General features: G+C 38.6%; 1 protein-coding gene and 1 long non-coding RNA gene across 4 annotated transcripts in view; one reads left to right on the top strand and one right to left on the bottom strand.

Moving 5' to 3' along the window:
• PAPPA2 (pappalysin 2) overlaps positions 1 to 12381 on the bottom strand; it is a 281412-nt gene that overhangs the window by 237446 nt on the left and 31585 nt on the right. The window lies entirely within an intron of this gene.
• Positions 1 to 12381, top strand: part of LOC140844458 (uncharacterized) — a 41871-nt gene that overhangs the window by 8390 nt on the left and 21100 nt on the right. The gene's annotated exons all lie outside the window — the stretch shown is intronic.

Genomic DNA, 12381 nt, shown 5'->3' with positions numbered 1-12381 from the left:
GGGCTTTGTCTATTCCTAGCGCCCTTGGACTTCAGTTAGGCAGCCTTGTAAGAATCTTGGATAGGAAACAAAATTTGGGAAATTGTCAGGATGGGAATTTATGGGAGAGCCCCACAAAAAGCCAGGACTCTCAAAGACTAGACCAATGTAATAAATCAATAGAAACAGAAACCAATACCAAATCAATTAAACAGAACCCAAAAATGTTTTAAAGCCCATGTCATCAAGAGGGCAGTGAGGACACTTACATTCCCCAATCTTGACCCAATATGTACGATAAAAATCTCTCCTGGGAAGTAACCATGTCAGCTCTCACAGGTTTGAACCCCCAATTCATAATATCCTATAGTCTGAAAAAACCTCATGTCAATTATATATATTTAAAGTAATCTCATATTAGTAGTGCCCCCAGGCAATTGACAGAAGTAAAAGAGTGTATCTTCAATTCACGCTTGAGAGCAATTTGACATGTAAAGTGTCAAGGAATATGGGCTTACAATTAAAACATAGAACATACATGAGGAAACCAGGCACCATGAACAAGAGCCAGCAGAAATAAATAATAGAGTTAGACTGGCTGATATAAAATATAAAAGAAGTATGCCTAATATGTTTTTATTTTAATTTTTTATTTTGAGATAATTGCAGATTCAGATTCAGTTATAAGAAATATCACAAAGTAATACTGAATATCCTTTACTTAGTTGCTCCCAATGATAACATCTTGCAAAACTATAACACAATAATACAATCAGGATCTGAACAAGATTTACCCAGTTTTACTCATACTGATTTATGTGTGTGCTTCGTCCCATGCAATTTAATCACCTGGGTATAAATTCATGTATCCATAACCTTAATGTGTTTTTTAGCTAAGAAAAGAATATCCAAAGTATGAATAAATAACAGAAATTGATTTTTAAAATGAAAAAGAACTACATAGGACTTCTGGAGATGAAAAGTGTACTAATAAAATTTAAAAATTTATTGGTGGGTTGTAAGAGCAAGTTGGCCAAATCTGAACAGTCATCTGGGCAATAAATCCAAAAATAGTTTCTCAAAATCAACACAAGAGAGGCAAAGATCGAAAAGTCAATGAGATGTTAAGAGACATGGAGTACAGAGTGAGAAAGTATAATATATATTTAATAGGAAATCCAGAAAGAGACAATAAAAAATATCGAAAAGGGTATATTTGAAGAGATACAACTGATCATTTCCCATAACTGATGATGGCATCAGTGCTCAAGTTCTGGAATGACAGTAAATCTCAAGTACAATAATAAAGAAAAATGTACATTGCAGTGAAACTGAAGAACACGGAAGACAGAAGATATTTCAAAAACAGCTGAGGAGAAAAGGCAGAGTAAATACAATGACAGCTGACAATGCATCAGTATTAATGGTAACCAGGAGACTGTGGTATATCTTGATAAGAGAAAGCAAACGACCAGTCTAAAACAGTATACCTAGCGAAGTTATCTTTTAAGAAGTTTTGTAAAAAGGACATTTTCATAGAAATGGAAATTAAGAAAGCATATGAATAGTAGATATTTAGTAAAGGACAGTTTTAAAAAATGTCTTCCAGTGATAAGCAAACCGATCCCAGAAGGAAGATCTAAATTTCAAGAGAAAAGGTAGCTATTAAAACAGTTGTCCATCAATCATTCAGTTGATCAATCAATAGGTAGATATGCTTATATTTATACCCCATGGCCCCCAATTTCTTCCTGCTCAAATCCATTAGTCCAGAATCTAAGGCCTTCCCAAAATAACTTTTTGAGTTTTCTTTTTTTCTTAACTCTTCCCTAGGAAATTTCCCCTCCTTTCAAGTTGTTCTTTTTGCACCTGACTTTGGTTCCTATCTTTGCCCTTACCTAGTAAACTCTTTCTCCTACTCTTCACTATTCATATTTTAAGGACTCCACCTCTTATATAATGTCATTCCTAAGTACTAAGCCCCTTTCCTTTCCTTTTCCTCATCTCTTCAAGTATATATTCTCTGAAACAATCATTATATAATTAAAATAAACAAATATTTATTATACACCCACTATAGCAACATATTTTGCTAAGCAGTCAAGACTTATATGTGACATATAAAGTAGAATGGTGCCTAATAACACAGGCTCTGAAGTCAGAGTTTAATCCCTGTTCCATCACTGAATAACGATAGTTATTTAACTATCTAAATCTCAGTTTTCTTACATATATATATATAAAATAGAGATAATCAAAACACCTGCTTTTTGGAGCTCTTAATAAGCATTAAGTAAGATAGTCCATGCTAAGTGCTTTGTTTCATTGGTAATACAGATGATAGGTAGACAGTCATAGCAAGATATGCTCTCTTACTATGAACTAGGTAGCTTACTTAGATTATCCTGACATATTTGGGTTTTAAATTCTAAATCATGTAATCCTAGGAATAAAACTGGCATTAAGATTCTGTGGAAGTTATATTACTAGGAATACCAAGATCTAAGGTACAAGGGAAAGGACAGTACCAGAAATTATGCCCATCAGGAGTTTCAGCTCCAAGAAGTAAACATGAACACCCAGCTCATTATATCCAGAGTGTTGGCACCAATTGAAAGAAGATTGTTACCTTGGAACTCCAAGAAGCCCTTCCTGCCATTCTTCTCTTTTGGCCCAGTTGCTTGAACTCAAGGCTAGCCAGAATCCTATGACTTCTGGCCTGACATGCAAAGATGAGTTGGGCTAATTCACATTGATTGTCTCCAGAATTTGAACCACGATACTGCAAGACACTAAGGCAATGGGCGATGGGAATTTGAAAAGACTTGGTGAGATAAAGGAGAAACCGCCACCAGCAAGTTTACTTTTAAACTACAACTATAAGGGAATAGGAGCTATGAGTAATCTAGCAAAAATGGTAACCAGATATGAATGGTGGAGATGCGCTAAGATGTTGAGAACCTGTGGTCTTTGGGAGAAATGGAGTACTTGAACCTGCCTCAGCCCCTGGAGCCTTCTAGCTTCCCTTTCAACCCATCTATAATTGTACAGTAAACCCATTTTCTTTAGTTAATTTGGGAGAGTCGTTTTTCCTTACAACCACAAAAGCCTAACTACAATGTTTCACAAGAATCTTGACACCATTTCAAAGAGGCTGTACCTGATTGGTTGGCTCTGTATACTTGTCCCCCGCTTATCCACAAGGGATACATTCTAAGAGCCCCAGTGATGACTGAACCCCTATACATGCTGTTTTTTCTACACATACAAACCTACGATAAAAATTAATTTATAAATTAGACATGGTACAAAATTAACAACAATAATAATAAAATAGAACAGTTGTAACAATATACTGTAACAAAAGTTATGTGAATGTGGTATTTATCTCTCTCTGATATCTTATTGTACTATATTCACCCTTCCTCTGTGATGATGTGGATGATAAAATGACTACAGGATGAGAAGTGAGGTGAATGGCACTGCCATTGCAACATAATGTCGGGCTGCTCTTGGCCTTCTGACAATATGTTAGAAGGTTCATGGGTTTCCAGATCGTGGTTGGCCATAGGTAACTGAAACCCAGGGAAGTGAAACCGCAAATAAGGGTTAAATACTGTATCCCTTTTTAGGGTCTGCTCTTTCTCTCAATCACTGTCTTCCGAACTAACAGGGAGTTCTGGCTATTGTAATTGATCTGGCTCTGATCACCAAAATTTACTCTGTGTTTCATACTTTCAGAGCCATCTGGGAGGTCAGCTACTCAAACAATAAGATAATGAATAAAACAGCTTACAGTCTTTCCTTCCTCAGCTCACACATTCACACTTTCAAGGGTATCTAGTTATTTTTACTTACTTCTGAATATGACAGTTTTACCACAGTAATGAGACCAGTAGAAGGGATTACTAGAGTGTATATTTGGAAACCCTTCTTTCAGCACAGACTAGCACACTCTGCCTTACCCAAACCCTTGCCCAACAGAGTCATATCCCGCGTGATTTATTTTTCATTTACATATATGTTAATTCATTTAAAAATGTCAATTGAGCACTTCCAGTGTTATAAGAACTATGTATGAATAAATAGCCTAAAGTCTTGTGCAAGAAATAGACAAAAATGGGTAATTACAATATAGTCTGATAAATATGTATTTGGGCAGAGGATGGCAAATTTTCCCTGTAAAGGCCCAAGCTGTAACTATCTTAGGTTTTGTGGGCCTCATGATGTCTGTTATAACTACACAACTCCACCACATGAAACACACACATATAAAACAGCATGCAATCAAATGAATGTAGATGCATTCCAATAAAATTTTATTTATAAAAACAGGTGATAGGCTAAGTTTGGTTCACAGGCCATAGTTTGCCAACCACCATACAAAGGTAAGAACATTCCTTTATTCAACAATTATTTATTGAACATTTCTTAGTCTATTCTTTATGTTGTTCTAAGTGCTAGGGTAAAATAGAAACCCAGACATACAAAAACCCTTCTCTAATGGAACTTACATTCTAGTGGAAAAGACGGACATTGATCAAAACTTTAAAAATCTACAGCATACTAGTGAAGAGTCAAAGGACTATGTGAATTTTAGATGAGGTTATCAGGAAAGGCCTCCCCTAGAAGGTGACTTTGAAAAAAGACTGGAAAGAAGTAGGAAAACTAGCCATGTAAAAATCTGAAGAATATTCCAGCAGAGTGAAAAGTTCATGTGGTAAGACTATGTCAAGTCAGGGGACAGTGAGCAGGCCAGGTGGCTGGAATGGAAGAGACAAGGGGGAACGTGGTGGGAGATGAGGCCACAGATGTAACTGGCGCCAGATCACCTTGGGTCACATTAGTCACTGCTATTAGCTTTGACTCTGAATGAAATGGGAAGCTGCTAGAGAATTCTGGCATGTGAATGAGGTGATCATTGGGCCAGAGCAGAGTGGTGGCGATAGGGGGGTGAGAAGTGATAAGAATGATATAGCTAATTCTTATTCAAAGACAAAGGAATGTCCCCAGGAAGGAGGAAATGACATCCTAACTGAGACCTGACAGATAACTAGGAATCATCCAAATTCCAAACTGGGGGCATCTGGGGCATAGTCATAGACAGAGCTCCTGTTGGGAAGTGAGAGACCTGTGGAGGTCCATGTCAAATTATGAGTCAGCAGCTTCCTCTAGGGGGTGACGCTCTGATAAAACAAAATCCTCAGAAATCCCCACATGCCCAGACTAATCACGTGCTCCACCCACTCTGCAGCCTACTTCTCTGGGTTGGGAGTAGACCCAGACTTAACTTTCATTAAGTCACCAAAGTAATATACAGAGAGGGTTTCTAGAGGAAAAAAAAGAAAACATTTGTAAGTATGCAGCTGTCTTTCAGATTCGTAGGTTTAAATTCTAGGAAGGAATCCCTAAGTGAAATCATCTCAGATAGACTGGCATCTAGCCAGGATACCAGGGCCAGCACTCCAACTCCTAGGAAAAGACCCAGACATCTTGAACAACTAAATGTAGTCAGAGACAAGGGTCTCTCTTAAAAATTTTCTAAGAGGAAATATTTGTAACCCAGACATACCATAAATCTATTTGGCTAAGGAATAAAACTACAAAAAGGAGCAAAACAGCCTCTCCCCACCCACCTAGGGGAAATGTTCACTGAGCAGGTGAACAGGAAATTTGTGCACTTCACTTATTTGTAATATGGTACCTATGGGGACTGTGGCGAAATTTCCTGTAGGAAAACAAACTTTTATTTGCACTGCTTGTACATTTCCAAGTGAAGAGGTTGAGAGGTTCTCTGGCTATTCAGTTTTGAAGTTTCTCCATTTCTTTTCTTTCGGCCCTCTTCTACCTCTTACACTTATTTTCCCCGCTCATGGCTTTTTTTTTGGCTGCAGGGAACTCTGAATCCCAACTTCAAAAGAAACCTAAAATGAAGCCTGGCTGATGTTGAACAGACCCACCACTGCAGGGGCCCAGCCCAGCCATTCCTTTGGCTCAAGAGCCGCAGAGGGGGTCGGTGAGCAAAACACAGCTAATCCAAGCATCTAGGTCTGATTTCTCTACCTGCTCCCTTTGCTATCACACGCATCTGCCTTCCTAACTGTGGACACGCACCACTGCAGTCACCAGTCTCTGCCATGCCCCTGCAGGGACCTCCCAGCCCACATTTGGAGGACCTTCTTAGAGGGAAGTGGGCCTCTCCTTTGTATAGCGGTCCTGCTGCTCTCAAACTTCCAGCAGCAAAACTCAGGGAGTGAGGCAGAGAAGAGGCAGTGAGTTACCAACACTAAGAGACCTTAGACCACCACAGGCTTCAGAAAGCACACGCACGCATCCCACTATCTGCGCCACAGCTTGGTCTAACACCAGGTGATTGATGCCTCGCTTAAACCGTGCTCAGATGTTTGTTTTCATTTGGTGATTTTTCTCTGCATGTTAACAATATTATGAGATCTGACACAATGAAACCAAGACAGAGAGGCAGGCACACTGCTCCAGATGTAGTTGGGTATTAAGCTTAACACTGATGTGAGAAGAGAAGGAGCAAGGGATGGAATGTAGGGTCAGCAGCAAAGAACTGTTCATCTTTGAGACATAATTTTAAAGAGAAAAATAATAGAAACGGGGCATGACCAAAAGCTGAAGCCTGCAAAGTTCAGGGAAACTGAGTCTCCCTTAGGACCAAGAGATTCCCTTGGCTTGGCTTCCTATGACCATAGGGAGCAGTCAGTGACCTCCACGATTTTACTGAGATGGAATCTCAACCCCCTTCCTCTCTCAGCTCTTGTAGACCTTCTCTCAGGGCAGCTACTTTGTAGAAAGAGACATCTGGCCTATGTAGCCTTCCTTATCCACAAGCCAAGGTCCTCTATCTTGGTAATTCTGTTCAATTGGCCGGGTAATATATCCATAATTCATATCTCCTCCTGACCAGCCCAAGTCTGATAAATACTCTCCCTTTGATAGGCCCATCTGGGTTACAGATGTTTGATGCTGGATTCTGCATGCACTCCCCTCCTCTCAGAGACTTTGGGAGAAGAATTCTTTGGGCTAGATTTCTGGTTGCTCTCTGAGGAGGGGGAGAGGGGCAATGCTGAGTAGGTTTTGAAAAATACAGAGGATTGCTTATATGTCCAGCATTGTAGTGGCATGTTAGTAATCTATCTACAGGTGTGTCCCCTTTTTCCCACCCAACCACCACTAAACCATGAGCTCCTGAGTACAAGGGCTCTGTGCCTAGCACACTCTGTTTGCTCAAAAAATGTCTGGCAAAACATTTGTTGAAGTTGGATCCCTTCAGAGTCACAGTTTAATGGAATTGTGAGCTTGAGTTCTGTGATTTGATTGTAATAATAGGGACACTATATATGGGTAATTTAGTTCAGAGACAACCACTAACACCACCAAGTCATAGGCTCTCATAGAAATCCAGAGATCTATGTCTCTAGGAATCCAAAGACCTTTCAAACAAGCTAAACTGTGGCACAGTAAAGCAGTTTAAACTCCATGTTCTGCTTTTAGTACCTCAGCTTGGATTTAAACCCAGGGCATTTTGAGAAAATTACTATACCCCTCCACTAAGTTGTTAGCACTTACTCTTTATGCATTCATTGTATTTGTCCATCTTTTTAACTTACTATGTCTGGCACATCCTAAGAACTTGATTATAATTGTTTTTCAAAATATGGTCCTTGCCAATGAAAGTGAGGAAAATGCTAAACATTTTTAATAATAGTATAACGAATACAAGGCCGAGGATGGAGGATGGAAAAAATCCTATATATGAAATAAATAATAGGGAATTGGGAAAGAGAAAACCTCTCCTCTCCACTCTTTCCATTTCAAATATCTTCCTCCAAAAGAAGAAATTCAAATAATTATCCTTCTTTAGATCATGATAAAGATCTAAAATGTGGTTCCCACTGTAAATAGACATGAGGCACTTGAGGAAACCCATTAGCATGAAAGACAGGAATTAAGAAACAAAAAGGAAAAATTAAAGATGACTACAGATGAATCATATAATACACAGGAAAGTAATTCAGAATGAATCTTATTTTTAGCCTCAAAAAGGGTTACATCCTTAAAAATAGATTGACATAGAAAGTCAGAGAATATGTGTCTTAAAAATACAATTACTAACTGTTGGTGGGAATGTGAATTGATTCAACTGTTGTGGAAAGCAATATGAAAATTCCTCAAAAAAACTAAAACTAGAAATACCATTTGACCCAGTAATTCCACTCCCAGGAATTTACCCAAAAAAACCCCAAGATCTCTGATTTGAAAAGACATATGCACCTGTATGTTTATTGCTGCACTATTTACAATAGCCAAGATATGGAAGCAACCTAGGTGCCCATCAATAGATAAATGTATAAAGAAAATGTGGTACATGTATACATTGGAATATTATTCAGCCATAAAAAGAAAAGAAATCCTACGATTTGTAAAAACATGGATGGAGCTAGAGGGCATTATGCTCAGTGAAATAAGCCAGGTGGAGAAAGACAAATGCCAAATGACTTCACTCATTTGTGGAGTATAACAACAAAGCAAAACTGAAGGAACAAAATAGCAGATTCACAGACACCGAGAAAGGACTAGCAGTTACCAGAGGGAAGGGGATGGGGAAGCTGAGTTGGGAGGGAGAAGAGGATTGAAGAGCACTATAATTCATAACCACGATATAGGTAGGTCACAGGGAAGGCAGTACAACATGGAGAAGACAAGGAATGACTCTGTAACATCGTACTTCGCTGACAGACAGGGACCGCAATAGAGGGGGTGAGGCCTTGATAATATTGGTGACTGGTGAAACCACAGTGTTGTTTATGTGAAACCATCATAAGATTGTATATCAATGATACTTTAATAAAAAATAAATAAATAATTTAAAAAATATGATCACTAAAATAAAAGATTCAATAGAAGAGCTGGAAGCTAAACTCGAGGAAATCTAAAAAAAAAAAAAGAACAAAATAGCAAAGAGATAGAAAATGTGAGAGAAAAAATTGAATAAATTCAAGAGATCCATTCTCAGGAGTTCCAGTGTGAAAGAAAAAGAAAAAGAAAAAAAAGAACAGAGAGAACTGAATAAAGAAATATCAAACAAATATTTTAAGAATATATGCCAGGGGAAAGGGAAAGGGAAATAACTATCCAAACTGAAAGGACCACAGAATTCTCCACAAAAGAATAAAAGGCCAACTAAAAAAAAAAGGAAAAACTGTCAAAATCTCTAAGTTAACAAGGCTAAGGATAAGATTCTACATGATTTTAAAGAGGAAAAAAAAATCCACCATAAAAAGATACATAGTTGTCAGAACAGGAGCTACAGGCAATTCATGTATTTCTTCAAAATTTGAGAGAAAGTGTTTTCCAGCCTAAATGCCCCACCAAACAATCAGTTTTCTGTTAAAGGCAAAAATAAAAACATTTTGAGAGATGCTTTTCAGAAAAAAGTTACCTAAAACATCCTTTCTCAGACAAGTTACTTAAGGATGTTTTCCAGTAAAATAAAGTAGTAAATTAAAAGAAAATTGTGAAATTCAGGACCCTGTGGCTCCACTACAAAAAAAGCAGTGAAAAGAAGTTTCAGGATGAGAACTGTGCAGCAGACCCAAAGATTAACTAAGTCAAGATTGAAAGAGGAGAAAAATATAAAATGAACTAGAAGGGAGTGCTCCAGAGGATTGTGTGTATATATCTATAAAAGACACATTTTATAGATTAGCTGATGTGATAAAGCGCTTGAAAACAGTCGAGGATATCCAATGAGAAGGAAGGAAACAAGGAAGGAAGGGAGGAGGGATGGGGTAAGAAACAGAGTCAAGGCAGGGAGGGCATGGGTTGGAGGGGAGTTGGTAGGGATGGAGAAGCTATGCCAGAAAGGAAATATAATACAGAGTAATACTTTGTTCTGCAAAAACAACAAAATATCATAGTCCCAATGTTGTAAATATATATAACTGACTCAACTGAAAAGAGCAAAATAACTATATTGGAAAAATAGAGGGAAGCAGGAGGAGACAGTGTAAGTGTGAAGGTCTCATCTTTATAGTAAGAGCAAGTCAATGCATAATGTTTAAAATTGATGAGTCAAGTAATAGGAATATAATATTTGGAGATATGCAGGTAATTACCAGAAGAGACAGGTTAAGATAACTAAATACGGGAGGAAGGCTAGAGGGTATAGAAGGAGAAGGCAGAGTTAGGCAGGAAACTGCCATTCTTCCTTAAGTCTTTAGTACAGTTTGATATTTTTAACTGTGATCTTTTATTACTTTGACTTAAATATTTTTAACTATCAAAAAAGTATAAATAGCTCCTTTTAGTCCACAAAATGAGTTTTGTGTGTAGGGGTAAGAAGGTTTGACATAGGACATAGGTCTGGTTCTACCCATACAAAGGGATGAGTTGCCATGGTAACTGCAGCTGTCAAGAGAGTAAGTCATAAACACCCACACAGGGTCAGTAGCAGCAGGGATTTAGAGAGATGAGATAAAGGGCCCCTCTAAGGAGAACGATTCCTGAGTACCTTGAAAAATAGCTCTCTCAGCCAGGAGAGTGGGCTGTTGTAATAAGCTAGTAGAAAAATTCAAATAAGCCAGATTTCCCCATTTCTCCAGAGATCCTAAATGTTGGCAACCACTGATGTTAGTGAGGTTTAGCTTGTGCTCAAGGTTATCAAAATCTAAAACCCAAACCCAAACAGAATCTTTCTTATGTGACTATTTCTGGTAATGTGATCAGTTCCCTGTGATTTATTATGTAAACAAAGGCTTCCCATCTGTCAACTTTAATAATGATAATAATAACTAATGTTCATTTAGAGCTATTTTTGTACATTGAAAATTAGATTTACCAGATGCTTTTCCTGTACCTACTTTCATTTGATTCATAAAACAACCCTAGGATATAAGTGATGCAAATTACTACTACAATTACCCCCATTTTACAAATAAGATACCTGAGTTTCAGAAAATGACTTGCACAATTTATATAGCTAGTTAGGCAGAAAGGAATCTAGAATTCAACTGTGTCCTTTGATTTCAAATTTTCCACTCCATCCTTGACATCACATGCTTGAACTACAGGCAAGCCTATTAAATGGTGTTAACACACAGGGATGCCATGAATTACTATACAAATTGTGCCTGACAAACACGTAGGCAGCCATCCACGTATTGTGTGGGAGCTGAGTTCCAGTGTTCCACCTCCCACCAACACTACACCCTAGCTCAGATACAAGCCTTTTTATAATTTTTACAAATGTACCAATTATATAATGCGGAAGCCTTGCTCACACATACAAATTAACATTTACCACCCAACTCTCTCTTCTCTTACCTCCCTCTAACTCTCCCTAACACCTGCATTGACCATCAAATGAAAATCCTTTTACTGACTTCTTTCTTACAAGGGAAGACACATCAGATCCATTCATTCATTAAAATACACATGAGATAAACAGCTATGTGTCAGCACTGGGAATGTAGTGGCTAACAAGGGCCCTGATCTCACAGAGCTGATATTCCAGGCAGGGGAAAGACAAATGAATGTGCAAGAAAAACATTAGAAGTGATAAGCATTATACAGAGAATTAAAAAATTAGTTGATGCAATAGTGATGGAGGAACTGATGTAAACTGGGGAATCAGGAAAGGCCACTCCAGGAAGAGACATTTAAGTAGATATTGGAATGACAAGAGAAAACCCAACAAGGGAAATTAAAGTAGAAGAGGACTCCAAGAACATGAAACAGCTAATGCAAGGCCCTGAGGAAGACACAAGCTTGATCTGCTCAATGGAGCAGAACAGAGTCAGGGAGGCCGCACAGCTGGGGTAGGCACAGTGTATGGTGCGTGGAGGCATGGGGTGTAACTGGAGAGTTAGGCAGGGGCCAGGTTACAAGCAGAGCCTGTGAGCCAGGCAGAGAGTCTGGATTTTATTTAAGGACAGTGGGGGGAAAATGTAAGAAGAGAAGCAACAGGATCACATTTATCATTTACAAAGGATCTTCTGCTGTGTGGAGAATGGAATTTAATGGTGCAAAAGAGGAAGACTGCAATTGCCTAAAGGAGATGTGTGGTTAGATGTGGATGCCTTGTGTGCATGAAGCTGCTAGCCTGCTCAAACTGCACCAGAGACTAAGCACACGTGAGGCCTCTTCATGGATTTGTGTTGATTTGCAGGCAGCCTAAGACTCTAATGGGAATACTCATGTATAATTGGTGCTGATTGGTTTCTATCAATGTATACCTCATTTGCTCTCTGGGAAGATGCCCTAGCTGCCTCTGGTAGAATAATCAGTTCAGCTTTCCCATGCCTCAGGCACCCGGTGCATATGTCTTCAGGTGCACTTCACACCAAGAACACGGTTGTCTGCTCCATAGAGAGT

This window comes from Manis javanica, chromosome 11, assembly GCF_040802235.1.
Source record: "Manis javanica isolate MJ-LG chromosome 11, MJ_LKY, whole genome shotgun sequence".
NCBI classification, from domain to species: domain Eukaryota; kingdom Metazoa; phylum Chordata; class Mammalia; order Pholidota; family Manidae; genus Manis; species Manis javanica.
Note: the sequence above shows the minus strand (reverse complement) of the source record. Positions and strands in the feature narration are given on the sequence as shown.